Source organism: Oryctolagus cuniculus, chromosome 13 (genome assembly GCF_051225735.1).
Source record: "Oryctolagus cuniculus isolate XC-2025 breed Fujian yellow rabbit chromosome 13, ASM5122573v1, whole genome shotgun sequence".
NCBI classification, from domain to species: domain Eukaryota; kingdom Metazoa; phylum Chordata; class Mammalia; order Lagomorpha; family Leporidae; genus Oryctolagus; species Oryctolagus cuniculus.
In genome coordinates this window covers 64,316,149-64,334,170 of record NC_142879.1, presented here as the reverse complement: position 1 = coordinate 64,334,170, position 18,022 = coordinate 64,316,149, and the positions used below count along the sequence as shown (strand labels likewise).

At 49.6% G+C, this 18,022-nt stretch overlaps 1 long non-coding RNA gene across 1 annotated transcript; it reads left to right on the top strand.

Annotated features, from left to right (window-relative positions):
* The first annotated feature begins 282 nt into the window (after positions 1–282).
* On the top strand, positions 283–17,552 carry LOC149122629 (uncharacterized). The gene is made up of 3 exons (XR_016219742.1): positions 283–639; positions 5,077–5,175; positions 14,042–17,552. It is a non-coding gene; the product is annotated as an uncharacterized LOC149122629 (long non-coding RNA).
* The last annotated feature ends 470 nt before the right edge of the window (positions 17,553–18,022 follow it).

Below are 18,022 nucleotides of genomic sequence, written 5' to 3'. Positions count from 1 at the left end.
GTGGGAAGGGTTGAGAAGGAAGAGGCAGGAGGAAAATGGAGACCTCACAAAATCAAAGACACAAGTACTGGGGGAGATGGGTTTCCTCATTCCCCAACCAGCTTTGTCTTTTTTGCAAGGCACGGTCATTTGGTTTTCCTTCATTGTTCTTTTGTTTGTATTTTGGGTTTCAGACAAGTTGCCTTCTCAACCTAGCCATGGTCCACGAATCTGTTGTTTAACCCAAATCCAATTGAGTGTCGCAGGAAAGAGAAGAGGAAACATCTCACACCCAAGTGGCCCACACCGTAAACAAAGAGGAGGCTCACTCTGCCAGCTCTTGGCTCCAGCTACGCCCAGCGGGAAGCTGACGCCCTGCGCCAGGGTGAGGGCGGCCGCCGAAGCAGATGCTGGGCAACTGAGAACTATTGATTTCAGAAGCTCAGATTCCTCGGGGTGGCCGCCCGCCTCCTCCTTTGCCGGGAGGGTGGAGGTAGCTGGGAGCTGTGTCGCCCGCCGCTGGCTGCCAGCACAGCTCGAACTGGGAGAGCTGTCCCCAGTCGCTGGCTCCGGGCAGGAGGTTTGTTAGCACTCAGCATTGTCTACTTATGAAGATTTATGGAGAAGCCGGCACACATTAGGCTTTGAAACAGAACCCAGGTGAGCTCTCTGCCCCACACCGAGGATTCGGGAAGGCAGTTTGGATGATCAAGAATAATTTCCTCTCCTCTCTGGTGCCCGCTGGTCTTCCAACCCTGGGGCTGGCCCAGGAGGCAACGCGAGGGCGAGGCATGGCTTTCTGGCGATCCTGACTCTTCTTCAGAGAGAAAGAGAGAGACTGGCGCTTTTTGTGGCATTTCACACGGAGGGGGAAAGGCCAAGATAAATGGATAGTTTCAAGGTCATTAGCTTCCTGAGCTCCCAGTTCACTTTCTCTGCCAGAGCACTGCTTCGAGAGGTTATAAATGTTTCGCGGGTGGACCAGGGGAGCCCAGTGTTGGATCTGGGGCCCTGGGCCCTGCTGCCAGTGGCAACTCTGGACTCTGGGGCTGTGTGGTGTGCCTTCTCTCCCTGCACACGCTTGCCCTGGAAGAGCTCGGGGCATGCCGTGTGGAGTTGGGTCTCTTGGAAAGCTCTGGAGCCTGCATCACAGGCAACCGGGCTTTGTAGAAGAGACCTGGGACAGACAGGCCAGGGAGGAGCTCAGATACGCTCCACTGGCCTTGGCTTTCTCACCTTAGAGGGGGAAAAAAAAGGCATAAATAAGAAATGAAGTCTGTAAAAAGAAGAGGAGGTAGAGTTGGCAGCCTGGCGGCGGGTCGGATGGAGGTCAGGAAGGGGGATGGCGTGGAGGAGGTGGTCGCCCCATCCTTACCGCACTGCATGGTGTTCTGATTGTGATTTTTGCACATAGCCCATAGCTTAGCAGGGACCCCATTATTATCTCTTTTGGTGGGTGTAGAATAGGTGTGTTATCCCAGTGGCTTGGTCATTGTATCCATGTATCTATATCTACAGTTTCCTCCCAAGATGTCTTCATCCCAGAGTAGAACAGTAACAGTTGATGAACCTGCATTGAACGTCATTGTCACCAGAGTCCAGAGTTTCCATTAAGGTTCACGGTTGGTGTAAGCCATTCAATGTGCTCAGACAAATGCACAATAATGTGTATCTACCACTATAGTATCATACGGAATATTTTTCCCAACCCTCAAAATCCTCAGCATTTGGGATGAATAATTATATTTACATAGTTACATCTGTAATTTACAAATTCGTCTTTGAATAGAGTCCATCCTTTCGTTTTGGACGATTTCTCTGGGTTATAGACTTGCAAGTTCAGTGGCTAGGTCAACAATAGAGATCATCCACAGTCCTTATTAAGGACCACCACTTGGCTCTCCAAGAAACGGGACCCAAAGCCTGGGGCTCAGGGTTGGTAGCAATGTACAGGAGAAGGAGTTTCCTCTCTTCACAGCCCACCTTGGCGTTTATTGGTTTTCATTTGCTCTTGCGAGGGCTGCTCTGTCCGTGCCTTCTTTGCTTCCTCTGCGTTCCCCGCGACACTCATTTGTCCAGCCGCCTTCATGTATGTCCTGTTTTCTCACCTAGTGAAGCATCTAGCACACTGTGCGCTTGGCAAATGGCTCTCCCCCGCACACCTGCCGCCCAATAAAATGCCTGGAGGGGTGCTTGCTGCCGGCCAGTTAAACAAGCATTCTGAGGCTTGACCTCCAACACTCAGGATTTCCGGCCAGGAAGGCTCCCTGGCTTCTGCTACATGCTGAGCCCGGGTGTCTGCCAAACTCAGCCTCTCAGGGCTCTGTTAGTGGGGGGTGATGGAGGCAGAAGAGGAGGCGCTAACCACAGTCGTGGATTCAGGGAAGCAAGAATGGCATGTTTTCCGGAGGGATCTGACTCCCCTGGGGTTGGCTGCTCAGAAAAGACTCTGGGGACCAGGTAACCCCTGTGGGTGGCCATCGTTCCCTGTACCTAAGACCCAGGTGCTCTGCTGCCATGGGGACCAACAAGAAGGGGTGGGTCTCTGTGCATTCCCTGTACATTGAAAAGTGCACCTGCTCTTCTGGGGGGGGGGGGTGTGGAGTTGAGGAGCTTGGAGGGAGCACCCAGACCAGAGCCTTCTCTCCAGGCTGTGCCCTCCTGGGGGTCTGCACCCTCTAGGAGCATCTCTGACACAGAGGTGATCAATGTGGGAGTCCAGCAATGAGCAGACACTGAGGAAATCAAAAGGAGACAACAAAAAATACTTAGGAATAGCACCTCTGGGCCTCTCAGTACCTGTAGAGAGTACCCATGGAGAGCTTGGGTCTGGAATGGGAGGATTGTGGTACCCACGAAAGTGCAACCTGAGCAATGTAACTTGGGGGTGCTTTATGGAAAAAAGCCAGCTGGAGCTCCCACAGTAGCTGGAAAGGACCTGCAGAGCTGCCTCTGGAGCCGGCCCATCGCATTCCCTGTGCGAATCCCATCAGATCTGTCCATGTACTCTGTGCCCACGCAGGGCGGGTGGCAGACGAGGCTGTGATTGCCAGCTCCTGAAGCAGCAACTGGACAGCAAGCAGTGTGCCTACTGGGTCTCTTAGTGCACGAGATCTCCATGGAGAAAAAGCTGCCGGTGCCGTGGCTCACTAGGCTAATCCTCCGCCTAGCGGCGCCGGCACCCCGGGGTTCTAGTCCCGGTTGGGGCGCTGGATTCTGTCCCGGTTGCCCCTCTTCCAAGCCAGCTCTCTGCTGTGGCCCGGGAGTGCAGTGGAGGATGGCCCAGGTCCTTGGGCCCTGGACCCCATGGGAGACCAGGAGAAGCACCTGGCTCCTGGCTTCGGATCAGCACAGTGCACTGGCTGCAGCGGCCATTGCGGGGTGAACCAACCGCAAAGGAAGACCTTTCTCTCTGTCTCTCTCTCTCACTGCCCACTCTGCCTGTCAAAAAAAAAAAAAAAAAAAAAAAAAAAGAAAGAAAGAAAGAAAAAGAAAAGAAAAAAGAAAAAGAAAAGAAAAGAAAGAAAGAAAAGAAAACAAAAAGCTGAGTGGCCTGCACCAGTGTCATGGGTGCTTCCCTGAAACAGGCCTACTGCCCCCACCCTGGCCTCTCCCGCTTCCCTCTGATGAAGCACTGAGGACTACTTTTTGTTTGTGCTTTTACAGAATGAGAATTTCAGTCATGTAAAGAAGACCTTTTTCAACACTGGGGAGCAGAAAGAACATCACCCTTTGGCAGCGGCAGATTCGGGAATCCCTCTCCCAGGAGAGACTTTTTTTTAAAAAAAAGACAGAACAGATCAGTCCTGTGTTCTGGACGTACTCCCCAGCCACTGAGCACTCGCCCAGCGCCATGCTGTTCACAGATCACACTGGCAGGACCTCATTTTCACAGCAGTGGCTGTGAAACAGCTATGCTTTGTCCAGGATCACATGGCCAGTGCCACGCCCAGACAAGATGGGAACACCCAATGCTTCCATTCAACTGTCAACATTACGGCTGGGTCCCTGAGACTGTGGTAGCCCGGGTGTCATTTGTCATCACTAAGTCACTCAAGCCCTAATGTGGCTAACGTACTGTGTTCACACGTAGACTCTCACAGCAAGCCGGGACGTGCGTGCCAGCCTCATCCCCATTTTTCAGATGAGCAAATTGAGGTAGCGAGGAAATCGCGACAGGTTCAAGGTTGTCCAGCAGGTAAGTTGCAGAGGCGGGATTGGATCCCAGAGGGCTGTCTTGTGTTGGTCACCATACGTGTCCAGGCAGAGGGGGAGATGCCCGGTGGGTCTGCCTGCTTGCCCAGGGCTGGATGCAGAGAGTGTCTCCATGAGTCTCCAACAGCGGGGAAACATGTCACCCGCATAGGAATGAGTCTTGCCCAATGAGGGCCTTTGTGACCTTCAATCCCAAACTCCCCAGAACAGAGAGGAGCTGAGCCACAGTGAGTGGGATTGCGCTGGGGAGTGTGCCCCCTGCCCGGCCCAGCCAACAGCCGGTCTCCCAATGGGCAGGGAGCCTTGTAAGCAGCACCCACAGAACGTGCTCATGGCTTGGCTTTATGGGCTTTTTAAAAAAATATATTTGACAGGTAGAGTTATAAACAGTGAGAGAGAGAGAGAGAGACAGAGAGAAAGGTCTTCTTTCCATTGGTTCACTCCCCAAATGACTGCTATGGCCAGCACTGTGCTGATCCGAAGCCAGGAGCCAGGAGCCAAGAGCTTCTTCCTGGTCTCCCATGTGGGTGCAGGGGCCCAAGCACTTGGGCCATCCTCCACTGCCCTCCTGGGCCACAGCAGAGAGCTGGCCTGGAAGAGGAGCAACCGGGACTAGAACCCGGCTCCCATATGGGATGCCAGCGCCACAGGCGGAGGATTAACCAAGTGAGCCACGGCGCTGGTCCGGCTTTATGGGCTTTGCGCAGGCTGTCGAGGGTGGGGTCTTGGAGCTGTGTGTGGGCCTGTGTGGTATCCCCAAGAGAGAACAGCAGGCAGAAGCCATTCCTAACCATTGCCTCCAGAGGCAGCCCTCAGCCAGCCACAGTGGAGGGACTCTGGCAGCCAAAATAAAAGCAAAGACTTTCGCATTCTCCTTTGCAGCTACTCGCTGGGGGCTGGGAGCCACCATCCCCCAAATGTCAGAGAGGGCCAGGGTCTGGAGAGCTGCTGGAGGAAGCGACTTGGCCCTTGCAGCAGAAGGTAGGTTGGCACGGCTCCGCCAGGCCTGGGCTGCACAGGTAACACGCATGACTGCTCCCGGCAGCAGCATGGGCTCTGACACCAGGCCCAGGGAGGCCTGGCGGCTCGGAGATTGGGGATTGGCGCCGAGAACCCGGGAGTTGGACAATTGGACTGCTCACAGTTGGGCCACTCCGGGCTGCTACTAGTTCCGGCTTTTGCTGGATGCCGTTTCTCTTTTCAGAATCCTCTCCGTTTCCACAGCGCCTTTCTCTTCCCTTCTGTTTCCATCCTGATTCTATACAAAGAAGTCCAAGCTTCCCCCCTTCCCCAAATCCAGGCAGTTAACTCGTTCATTTATTAACTCATCCATTAACCAGTCAAGATTAATCATCCCATCATTTGCTGACCCTTGTCTATAGGCCAGGCCTGGGCCAGGCACAGTACACATAGCACAGTTAGGAGGTAGACATGGCATCTCACCTCTGGAAGCTTCTCTACTTAATCTAGAGAGGTCAAAAGCCAAACATCAGCTTCAGCCAGAAGATCATTAAGCAAGGGTCTCTGAACCATGGTCGCTATTAGAACCAGAAGAGAAGGCTGATTCTACTTACTTAGCAGTCCCTGGGACAACTATCCCTGGTCATCATCCCATGATGCGACCATCCTCCTACCTCCCTGTGTCTTCAGAGAGGAGGCAGCGGTCGACACTGGAGCAGACTGGAGTGTGGTTCCCTGGCTGGCCTAGTGACTCCCACCTGAAGTCTTTGCAGCTTCCCTAATTCACCCGAGGACTTCAGAGAAAAGACAGCCCAGCCAGGTCCCACCAGGAGGAGGAATGCAGGCAGGGACGATAGCAACTGCCCAGGAGGAGGAATTCTTTAGAAAGCAATGTCCTTAATGACAGCGTGGCCGTGAGTGTCTGCTCCACCCCAGGGATTTTGCAGCCACTCTCTGTGATCTTGGCATGAGCATGCAAGGTGGGCACTGTTATCTCCCATCTTCACATGCAGCAAGCTGAGGCCAGAGCGGGTGAATACCCCAGGCCTCCTCTCACAGCGAGCTAGAGACCTAGCACGCGTTTGAACTCACGCGGCAGACGTTCTCCAAAAATAGACAGGAGGCGCTGGTCGGCTGTTTGGCTGATGGTTATGTAACTACAGCTCCAAGATTTGGGCAAAGAGTCGCAACAAAGAATTTCCAAGCAGGAATTCTTGATGAAAGACAATGCTGCGGGTTTTGTTGTAGTTGGGTTTCTGGTTTCTGGTCATTTATTTAAGGAGAGGGAATGGCGAGCCAGAGCTTGGTGCTTTGTTCCTGCAGGGCCCTGGGTGAGAGGCTTTCCCGGGGTCGCTTCTGTAGGTTGGCTGAGCACTCACCGGGCAAGGACCCGAAGAAGGAACAGGCGGCTAGCGACAGGAATGGAGGGAGCGCCTTCCTCTGCACACACACCCAGATGGAAGCGGGTTGCTGAATGGGGGTGAGAGAAGGGCACGGGAGCCTGGGCAGCCCCGCCGTGTGCTGCGAGCTGGTCTTGGAGGGAAGGAGGCGGCAGGGTGTGTCCTGTTCACAGACGTCAGCCTTTTAGTTCTTGAGGGGAACTCTGCAGACATTCGGCCCTCTCTCTTGCTCTGCACGTGGAGAGTCGGGAGGTAAAGTGACACAGAGGTGACAGAAGGCAAAGTTGGGTCTTGGCTCTACTTGGAACTCAACTCTCTACCAAGGGCTATTTCTGTCGTCTTGTGCCCCAGACCAGAGGCCAGCCCCTCTTTCGATAAAAGGTCAAATAGTAAGAGTGCAAGGCTTTGTGCACCATAGAGCACCTGAGCCACCGCCCAGCTCTCTGTAACCCCAAAACTTGTTCCAATAAAACTTTATTTAAGCAAAATGGGTGGCTGGGTCCAATTTGGTCCACGAGCCATAGCAATCCAGCCTCCCACATGGGTGGCAGGAACCCAGTTCTTTGAGCCATACTGCTGCCTCCTAGGGTCTCTGTTGGTGGGAACCTGGAGTGAGGAGCCAGAGCTGGGATTTGAACCAAGGTGCTCTGGATTGTTCTCTTCTTCCAACACATCCTCTGTGGCAAGAAAATAGTCATAGGTAGAACCGGGGATCGGCAATTTGGAAGACAGAACTTCTTCCAAAATTCAGGGAATCAGAGAGCAGCCAAGGACTTACACTGCACCCTTAAAAGAGCAAAAAGAGGGGCTGCCACTGTGGCGTAATGGGTGAAGCCTCCACCTATGGCGTCAGCATCCCATATGGGTGCCAGTTTGTGTCCCGGCTGCTCCTCTTCCAATCCAACTCCCTGCTATGGCCTGGGAGGGTAATAGAAGGTGACCCAAGTCCTTGGGCCCCTGCACCCATGTGGGAGACCTGGAAGAAGCTCCTGGCTTCAGATTGGCGCAGCTCTGGCTGTTGTGGCCATTTAGTGAGTGAACCAGTGAATGGAAGACCTGTCTCTCCCTCCTATGTCTGTAACTCTGCCTCTCAGATAAATAAATAAATAAAATCTTAAGGAAAAAAAAAGATAAAAAAGAAGTAAGATGCCAGCTTTGTGAACTTGAACCAAAAGAGATCATTCGAGCAAAGAAAGCGTGAAGAGAGATAGCTCTGACAATTAGTACTTTTCAGCTCAGGAAGGGTCACTAATTAGGGGTGAGGTCCGATTCTGAGGCACGGTAATGCTGTCAACTTTCCAATTACCTCTAGCAAACTGCTTCTTCATTTTAGAAGGGGTTTAGATTGCAGTTGATTGAAGAACTAAAGCAAATCAATAATCATTCCCCAGAACCATCTCCTGCACCCTTCTAGGGGGAAATGGAGTTAAAAAAATTCTCAGACCACAGCTTGCAGGTGCCTGGCCATGTTGCAAGTCGGCCCAGGGCGAGAGGACAGAAGAGCAGTCAGGGGCAGAGATGGCAGCGGGTGTGGTGTGAGGCTAAGAAGCCCTTTACCCAGCGCCACTGTGTATTAAATAGAAGGGCAGGGACCCTTGAAGCCCCCGCACTGATGGGTTTCCGTGAGCTTGGAATCTCAGGTTCCTCAATGGGATAAATCTCTAACGCAGTACTTTCCTTACATGTCATCCTTTTATAAAGAAAAAAAAGTGTTTTCTTATTAGAGAGAGAGAGAGAGTTCCCCTCTGCTGGGTATTTTGGAGTTGATGACCAGGTTCCTGAGACACACCACATGACAGACAGAATAGCTTTATAGATAGGGTCAAAACAAACAATTCTGGCCGGCGCCGCGGCTCACTAGGCTAATCCTCCACCTGCGGTGCCAGCACCCTGGGTTCTAGTCCCGGTTGGGTCGCCGGGTTCTAGTCCCGGTTGCTCCTCTTCCAGTCCAGCTCTCTGCTGTGGCCCCGGGAGGGCAGTGGAGGATGGCCCAAGTGCTTGGGCCCTGCACCCGCATGGGAGACTAGGAGAAGCACCTGGCTCCTGGCTTCAGATCAGCGCAATGCGCCAGCCGCGGCGGCCATTGGAGGTGAACCAACGGCAAAGGAAGACCTTTCTCTCTGTCTCTCTCTCTCACTGTCCACTCTGCCTGTCAAAAAGAAAAAAAAATTCTGCATGACTTCCCCGAGAGCGCGATGGAGAAGGGGCTGCCACTGCCGGTCACTGCCATTGCGAGCACCTGCTGCTGAACTGAGTTTGTGAGTCGGCGTCTCCCCAGGAGCAGTGATCTCTCTGCTTTAAGCCCGGGAGTCCATTCTCCTCGCGATCCATCTCTGGCACTCACTTTATCTGCTCCCTGTCTCCTCCGTCTTGGAACGTTTGGGCCTCTCTGAGAGGCAATTAAAAAATGGTTGCTCGGCCCCATTAGGTTATCTTAACTTAATTTTGGATTCTGTGACATGAATTTTGAATGCTAGGAGCAGATTCCTTTTTATCCAAGTAGAAAGAACATGGAAACATTTCTGCCATGCCCTTCACATTTGATTGATACTTTTCACTTGGAAAGCTAATTATATCTGATGTGAAGGAAAAATGGAATTCAGAAATATGGGTGTTCTTTTCATGAATTTTTCACTCTGAAAATTCTGGTCATCTGTTCAATTTTCTCATGCCTCAGTTTACTCGTCTGTACTCCTCATCGTCCATGAAGAGCGAGCCGTGGAAGCAACTCTTTACAAACCATGTGTTTACAGACTCTCAGCCAAGGAAGGACGTCAAGGTCACCCTGGTTGACCCTTCTCTCATCCCAGGAATGCTCTCCACTGTGTCTTTGACAGGTGCACTCGGCTCCAGAGTGAGTTCTCCCAGGGACTGGAACCGTCCATGCTCACGACAATCCTTTCATTTCTAAGTCTAATTGCTAGGACATTCTTCCTTCTACTCCTACACCATTCCACAATATCTACCTGATGGTTTCAGTTCTGCCTTTTGAAGCAAAGGAAAACAAAAGCAATCCATCCCACATGTTAACTCTCAGGTCTGATTTCTCTTAGAGCCACGTAATTGTCCCTCAGGAGCCTCTGGGGATTGGTTCAAGGTTCCCTCCAGACCCCGAAATCCACAGATGCTCATGTCTCTTGTATAAAATGGCACAGGATTTGAACATAACCTACGCACATCCTCCCGCATACTTTAAATCATCTGTAGATTACTTATAATAGCTAATGCAATGTAAATTCTATGCAAATAGTCATTATACTGTATTGTGTAGGGAATAATGACAAGAAACAAAGGTCTGAACATGTTCAGTACAGATGCAATATTTGTTCCAAATATTTTCAAGTCATAGTTGGCTGGATCTGCTGATGCAGAACGCGCAGTACCGACAGCCAAGTGTATTTCTTGTGCAGGGTATGCTGTAGAAGAGTATTTTGAGAACAAGAAATGTATCATCACATTTGTGCCGGTCACCCCTGTTATCAGTGAACTCCCAATCAAACAAGGGACAGAAAGCCTTTTGCATATGCTTGTTCGATACGTTTGGCATCTGAGACACCGACAACCCAATTTGTGTGCCACACATCACTAAACCTTACCTGAATGCTGACTTTTCTCTCCTCTGCAATGTTTGCATAGCTAATGATATGGCTGCATATCAAGTCTGACCGGTGAGCAAAGGATATAAGAAATTTACAAAAGACTTGGAGATGAGACACTTTATGTTTATAAATGTTAGCACTCGACACCGGGAGACCACAGCACTAGTACGGAGAGGATTTTATTTAAGCCCTTACCTTAGGGGTGGGAGGAAATGTTTTTTATTTATTTGTTCAGCAAATAATTGCTGAGTAGCTATCAGGTTCTGGATGTTTGTGTTACATCAGAGCACAAACAGATACAAATTCTTGTTCTTCTAAAGCTTACATTGTGATGAGGGGATTTTAAAAGGCGTATTAGAACATTATAATAAGTAAGTAAACTGCATTGTAGGTTAAAAGGTGAAAAACCAAAGGTGGTGGGGGGGAACAGAGAGCAAGTGTAGGGGCAGGAATACTGGGAAAGAGGAGGAGAAAGTTGCTATTGTAAAGAGGGCATCTGGGTGGGCTTCATGGAGGAGGTGACAACTGAATGAAGAGACTTATCAGGAAAGACTAGGGAGGTAGGAGGAAAACCAAGAGAAAGTAAATCATAGATCTGCTACCTTGAGTGTTTTTTTTTAAAGACTTATCCATCTATTTGAAAGTCAGAGTTACACAGACACAGAAGGAGAGGCAGAGAGAGAGAGAGGTCCTCCATCCTCTTACTCCCCAATTGGCCACAATGGTTGGAGCTGCACTCATCTGAAGCCAGGAGCCTGGATCCTCCAGGTCCTCCCATGCAGGTGCAGGGCGCAAGCACCTGGGCCATCTTCCATTGCACTCCCAGGCCATAGCAGAGAGCTGGATCGGAAGAGGAGCAGCCGGGACTTGAACCGGCGCCCATATGGGATGGTGACACTGCAGGTGGTGGCTTTACCCGCCACACCACACTGACAGCCCTTCTTGAGTGTTTTCAAAGTCACGGTAGACACTATGGAGCATTACCTTTAAATGCTAAATGTGCTCCAGTTGTTGCGAACCATAGCTTTGAGAAAGGAGATCTTGTCTGACTGTGAGTGCAGCCATTCTTGTTGACAGGGACAGGAGGTAGCTTTCTGCTTGTGCCTGCAAGTGAGGCCCAGAAGGTAGCAAAGCCATAGGGTGATTTCTGAAACTCTGGAAGCTTGCAAGAGGCAAACCTGCAAGATGAGAGCCACGCCCAGATGAGCTGTGGTTTCCGTGTTCTTTATTTATTTGAAAGAGTTACAGAGAAAGCTAGGTCTTCCATCCACTGGTTCACTCCCTAGCTGTCCATAATCACCAGAGCTGGGCCAGGCCAAAGCCAGGAGCCAGGAGCTTCTTCCAGGGCTCCTATGTGGGTGCAGGGGCCCAAGCACCTGGGCCATCTTCCACTGCTTTCCCAGGCCATAGCAGAGAGCTGGATCAGAAGTGGAACAGCTGGGACCAGATCCAGCGCCCGTATGGGAAGCTGGCACCACAGGTGGCTGCTTAACCCACTGCGCCACAGTGCCGGCCCCTGTATAACACTTTTGATCTTGAAGATTTGGGACAAACTGACTTCAGCCATTAGGTATGAGGTGTTTAGGGAATCTCTGAAAATATTTGAGAATTGAAAAATTTAATTTGCCTGACAGAAAACTATAAAATTTAAATTCATAAATATTTAATTTGCAGAAATGGCATTTTGATGACTTCTTTAGTTGCTAAACTTGTCTCCTCATCTTTCTGTATCCCCTGGGGGTTGTTTCCACAATCTTTGAAATACTAAGATCTGAGGATGCTAAGTCCCTTAAAGAGAATGGTGTATCCTTTGCATATAACCCACATGTGCCTTTTACAGACTTTTTTTTAAAGATTTATTTATTTGAGAGGTAGAGTTACAGAGAGAGGGAGAGACAGAGAGAAAGGTCTTCCATCTGCTGGTTCACTCCCCAAATGGCCACAACAGCCAGAGCTGGGCCCATCAGAAGCCAGGGGCCAGGAACTTCTTTCCGGGTCTTCCACATGGGTGGAGGGGCCCACACACTTGGGCCATCTTCCACTGCTTTCCCAGGCCATCAGCAGGGAGCGGGATTGGAGGTGGAGCAGCCAGGACTCGAACCAGTGCACATATGGGATGCTGACACTGCAGGCAGTGGCTTAGCCTGGTACGCCATAGCGCCAGCCCCTTCCACAGACTTTCAATCATCTCTCCACTAGTGATAATGTAAGTGCCATGCAAATCACCTACAATTGACAAGGACATGGTTAGAAATGTGGGAATCATGTTTGGGGAAGAATGACAAGAAAAGAGTTAAAGATTGAAGCAATTTTTTTTCCGTTGCACAGTTCATTGAATCTTCAGATGCAGACCTCACAGACACGGAGAGCTAACTATACTCAAAAAATGATCCTGGGGGCCATTGCTGTGGCACAACGGGTAAAGCCACTGCCTGTAGTGCCAGCATCCCATATGGGCTCCAGTTCGAGTCCCAGCTGCTCCACTTCTGATCCAGCTCCCTGCTAATGCACCTGGAAAAGCAGCAGAAGATGGTCCAGGTGCTTGGGTTCCTGTACCCATGTGGGAGACCTGGAAGAAGCTCCTGGCTCCTGGCTTCAGCCCTACCAAGCTCTGACTATTGCGGCCATTTGGGGAATGAACAACCAGATGGAAGAGTCTCTCTCTCTCTCTCGCTCTCGCTCTTTCTCTCTCCCCTCTCTCTAACTTTCAAATAAATAAGCAAATATTTTGATGAAAAAAATAAAAAGACCCTATACTTGAGAACAATGGCATCCATGAAGCTTATATCTGCAAGAATTCCTAAGGAGGTACAAGCACTGCCAGGAATCCACCACCAATCACAATTGTTACTCATAGCCAACAAAATTTCAAAAGCAAAATTACAATTTTAAAATGTATTTTTATAGCAAAAAAAATACCCTTTGAATTTCATGTGGGCTGTGAGTACATTTTAATGCGTGCGACATGGAGTGAGGACAGAGCCTCCATAAGTAGGGGCGTCAAGGGCTGATCTGCCAGATGTCCGGGCACGAGCACCCATCGCGTTCCACAGACACATGCAGACAAAAGAGCTGTTCCCACGTGCGCTGTCCAGCAAAGCGCTCAGGTTCCGGTGCTGGGGTCGGCGCGCTGCCCCACGCAGAGCTCCGGCTCCTGTGGGCGTGGCCGCCCTGCCCACCCGCCTCCCTCCGCTTTCCATGACACGGCCCCCGCCCTTGTCTTCAGTAGCTCCTCTCGGAACACATTCTCCCCCAGCAATCCTTTCCAGGATGCTACAGTAGCAGAGCTCCCCAAGGCTCTCGCTGATGGATGGGCTTTGAAACACTCTTTCTTTCTGGAAATATTTATATGTGATCCCTTCCGGACAGACGGCACATAACTAGAGCTTATCACGTTGCTGGAAATTATGGGTAGAGTCTGGGAGACAGGCAGCCCGGGTCGGCCGAGCCCTGAGAGCGAGCAGAGATGAATATCCGTTTTTGCTCTGCTGTCCTCAACCCCTGATCACCGTAAATAACGCTTGGAAAAGATCGGGGTGCATCATGAGCTATGACACGGTGCGCCGGTTCTGGTTGCTGCGTCTCCAGCAGTGATTTATCATTCTCTGCAGTGACACAAATCGTGGGATTTGCTTGACACTCTGGGATGTATGATGCTCTGGCCCTAACAGTGATGAATCTGTCTTTATATCATAACAGTGTTAACCTGAGCTACACCTCACCTCCTGCACCCGTTTGGAAATGCACTGAAAATGCATTTTTATGAATGTCCTCGGTTTAACCAGTGTTATAATAATAATAAAAAAAACTTTTTGTTGCTTTTTGAGGAGTAAACTTGTAGATGTTTTTGTCTCCATTTTTGCCTCACCTGTTACCCTTTGAGCACAGATAATAATCGGAGCAAGAGATGGGAATGCACTCGGCTTGTTCCCGTGACCAGCATCCTCTGAGCTACAAAGTGCAAGAAGACCTTGGTGGTTTGCTTTGTAAGGATCTGAACACCAGCACGAGTCTCTCAGCTCTCCCCCGGGGTCCTCGTCTGAAGGGTGCGTGAGCCTCTGTGGACAAGCGTTTGTGTCTCTGCGGATCCACACTCGTCCCAGCGAACTGGCAGGCGATTGAACCCAACCCTTGGAAGGCAATCGTCTTCTCTGGAACAAGACCCGGCAACTTTAGAAGATCTGCGGGGATCCTACTGTGGAAATGCTCTGTCTGTTTGGACCACATTCCTTGCTGTGAAGTGTGAGGGCTATGTAAAATATAACAACAATTAAAAAGAAAAATAAATTTCTGAAGGGTGGGCGTGTGGCCCAGCAGTCGAGACACACCACCGAGGACACCCATGTCCCAGATCCGAGTGGCTGGATTCCAGCCCTGGCTCCACTCCAGCTTTCCAGCTTCCTGGGAGGCAGCAAGTGATGGTCCAAGGACCTTGGTCCCTGTCACCCACGTGGGACATCTGTATTGAGCTCCTGGCTTCAGACTGGCCCAGCCCTGCCAGTTGCAGGCATTTGGGGAGAGAACCAACAGATGGAAGATCTGTCTCTCTGTCTCTGTGCTTTCCAAATAAACAAACAACAAATAAATAAATACTTTAATTTTTTTTGAGAATTTGATCATTCCTGTCTGGAATGAACTTCTGATTTATTTTCAAATTAATTGTCTGCTTCATTCATATCAGGAACCCATGGATCTTGAATTAAGAAATAGCATTGGAGTTGCAATTCTTCATATTTAAATAGGTAACTTCAAAAAGAAGCTGCTGCCTGGTAGACTAAAAATGTATTTATTTTTTAGGTGTTTGTCCCAGATTCTCAGTTTTTTGGGACAGAAGATTCAGTCAGGCTCCCACCTGGAGAAGCAGCGAGGAAGGTGGCTTTCCCGGCAGGATCCCCTGGGATCAGAGCCCGCCCCCCGCTGGCCGCAGGCTCGCCTCACCTGATGCCCTCTCGCTCTCCTTGCTCGCGCACAGATTGTCCCTATTTTCAAATGCCTGTCATCGAGCTCTCATGACAAATTTGCTTGTGATAACGCGCCGAAGCAACATGCATTTCCGCTGAAGCTTCCTGGAGCCAACTCTCGCAGCACCGCGGAGCCTACAGAGGCGCGGCGGGCGGGGTCGCAGGTGACTGAATCTGGGCACGAGTGGAGGGGGAAGGCTGGGGTCCCACGGTCACCTAAGAAGACCCCATCTCGATCTTTCTCATTCTTAGAGGTCGACTTCGGAGTCACTCGCCCAACAACAGAAATTTCACAAGTCTTATCAAAAGGGACTCTGATCTGCTCATTTCAAAGCCAGATGAGGAGAAATGACAATGGATTTTGCACACATACTGGTCCTTTGTCACATACGGTGGGTCACGGATACCCTCCTGGAGCCTTGGCTAACATCACTCTTTGCTGCATTCTAGTTTTTTATAAACATCTCTGATGCAGCCTAACATAACTCCTAATACTTTATACAACTATGAAATTCCACACTCCACCTTCATTGGATAGTTCCTCTCTTCCAAAGCCTCATCTTCCTTACACTCACTTTATATTACAACCACATTAATTGCTATTTTATGCGCATACACAGCCAGACTTCTTCACAACTTTCCTTCTTGGTAACTTCCAAGTGCACTGGTTGACAGCATCCTCAATTAGCAGAGTCATTTCCATATCCTGGACATATACATTGATCAGAAAAGATGACAATTTATTTTTAGACAGACGCAGACTGCATAATTTAAATATATTTCCCATTTGGCAAAAATGGTGTTGTAGCTAATGTATGTACAATATTTCCAAAAACATTGGTACTTTCCCATAAATATCTTCCATATTTTTTTCAGTGAGTAATAAAAAAGGTTGAGGTGGGATGTGTTTTATCCCACCACATTATATCATTCCTATTTTTCCTCTTTGTTGGATGGCAATCAGGGGCCCTGATGCCAAGCTTTGGAAGCAACAGCATCTGGCTCCTTGGCAGATCCTGCAGGCAGACTTGCTGCCAGCCTCTAAGCTGTGTCTGGGTCTGTTGCATGGTTTGGCTGCAGATGGACTCTCTGGGTTGCCTCGTGCTTCTGGAAGCCAGTCCTGGCTTTCCTTTGATTCTGAGGACTTTACTCATTTTTATTCATTTTGTGAAGATGGGCCCATCCAAATGCTTTATGAAACTAACACTGGAGAACATTAATGGATCAAATTTTGCCTTTGAAAAGGCAGGGGTCGGCGTGTGCTGGGGGCAGGAGACACGGTATGCTGAAGATGGGTCTACACACGTGGGTGCCTCTTCCCATGAACTTCTCGGCTAAGGAGCTTGGAAGGAGGCCTGCTTCATGGTCCTGGCTCTTCCTCCCCCAGGATGAGGCTGCGTGGTTACCTGGACAGACAGACACACGGGAGAGTGCAGACTGCCTCAGGTCAGGAAGACCTTTTGTCTTTTCAAGAAATCAGACCCTGAGGAAATGAAGACAAATGATGGGGGTCCTCTCATCTTCTCGCCTGTGCCATATTATTGTTCACATGAGTATGGGATTACACCATGGCCAGAAAGGAGAGTGAACATTGGGTCTTAATTTAGTCTAAGCACACGGACATCAAAGCCAGATCATTTCCATCAATGTTTCCTGGGGCTCTGGCCTCCAGGGAAAGGCGTTCTAATTTTCTTAGAATTATGAAATCCTATCACTATTCGTCTTGTTTATCATTCTGATCTGCTAAAAAACACACACACACATACACACACACACACATACCCGTGCTTTCACTAAAATATACTTTTTGTTCTTAGGATTATTACAAGAATTTCCTGATATTCTTGAGCACATTCACTCCACAGAATTCTTTGTTAGCAGCTGTGTATGGAACACCTATGATTTATCAAACACCAAATCCCACCTTCATGGGGCTTACTTTCTACAAGGGGAAGATGGAAAATGAAACGGTTATCAAATCAATTAGAAGATAATTTTAGATACTGATAGAACTGTTAGAAAAATAAAGCCAAGTGATCTGGTGAAGAATGCTTGTGGGGTAAGAGCAGAGCTCAGATGGATCAGTCCTACTTCTGGGAATATAACCAGAGCTGACTCCCACGTTCAGTGCACCATCCTTCGCAAAAGCCAATATACACAACTATCGAAGCATCTGTCAATGGATAGGGCAAATGGATAATTTGTCAATGGATAAGGAAAACGTGGTCTACATAAATGCAATGGAATATTATTTAACCTTAAAAAAGAAGGCGATCCTGCCATTTGGGACAACATAGATGAACCTGAAGGACATTAGGTGAAGTTTCACAGAAAGACTAACGTTGATTGTTGTCATTTATGTAGGAAATGCAAACAGAATGGAGAGAAACGGGGAATAGAAAGATGATTACCAGCAGCTGGTTGGGGAGCAGAATAAATGGGAGATTTAAGGTCGAAGGATACCAACTTGCTGTTACGAGATGGATAAATTCTGGAAACCTAACGCAGGGCATGCTGACCGGAGTCAGCAACGATGTACTGCGTACGGGAAGCTCGCCAAGAGAGCAGACCTTGAACTGTTTTCTTCACACACAAACGCAAACGTTGACTAGTGAGGTGCCAGGCACGTTAACTTCATTAACCACGGCAAGGCTTTCACGAGGAAGCTGTGTATTAAACAACACGCCGTACACCTCGAATGCGTACAGTACTGATGTGGTGACTTTACCTCCATAGAACCGGGCTGGGGTGGAGGAGGCTGGCACAGAGAGGATTCTGCAGAGAAGTGAGACTAGACCCAGGCCCTAAAGGAAGAAAAGCAGCCAGCTCTGATCTGGGAGGACAGCGCTCCGGGAAGAGGGAATAGCAGAGAGAAAGTATTACTGGGGGCACACCTGGGCAATATTAG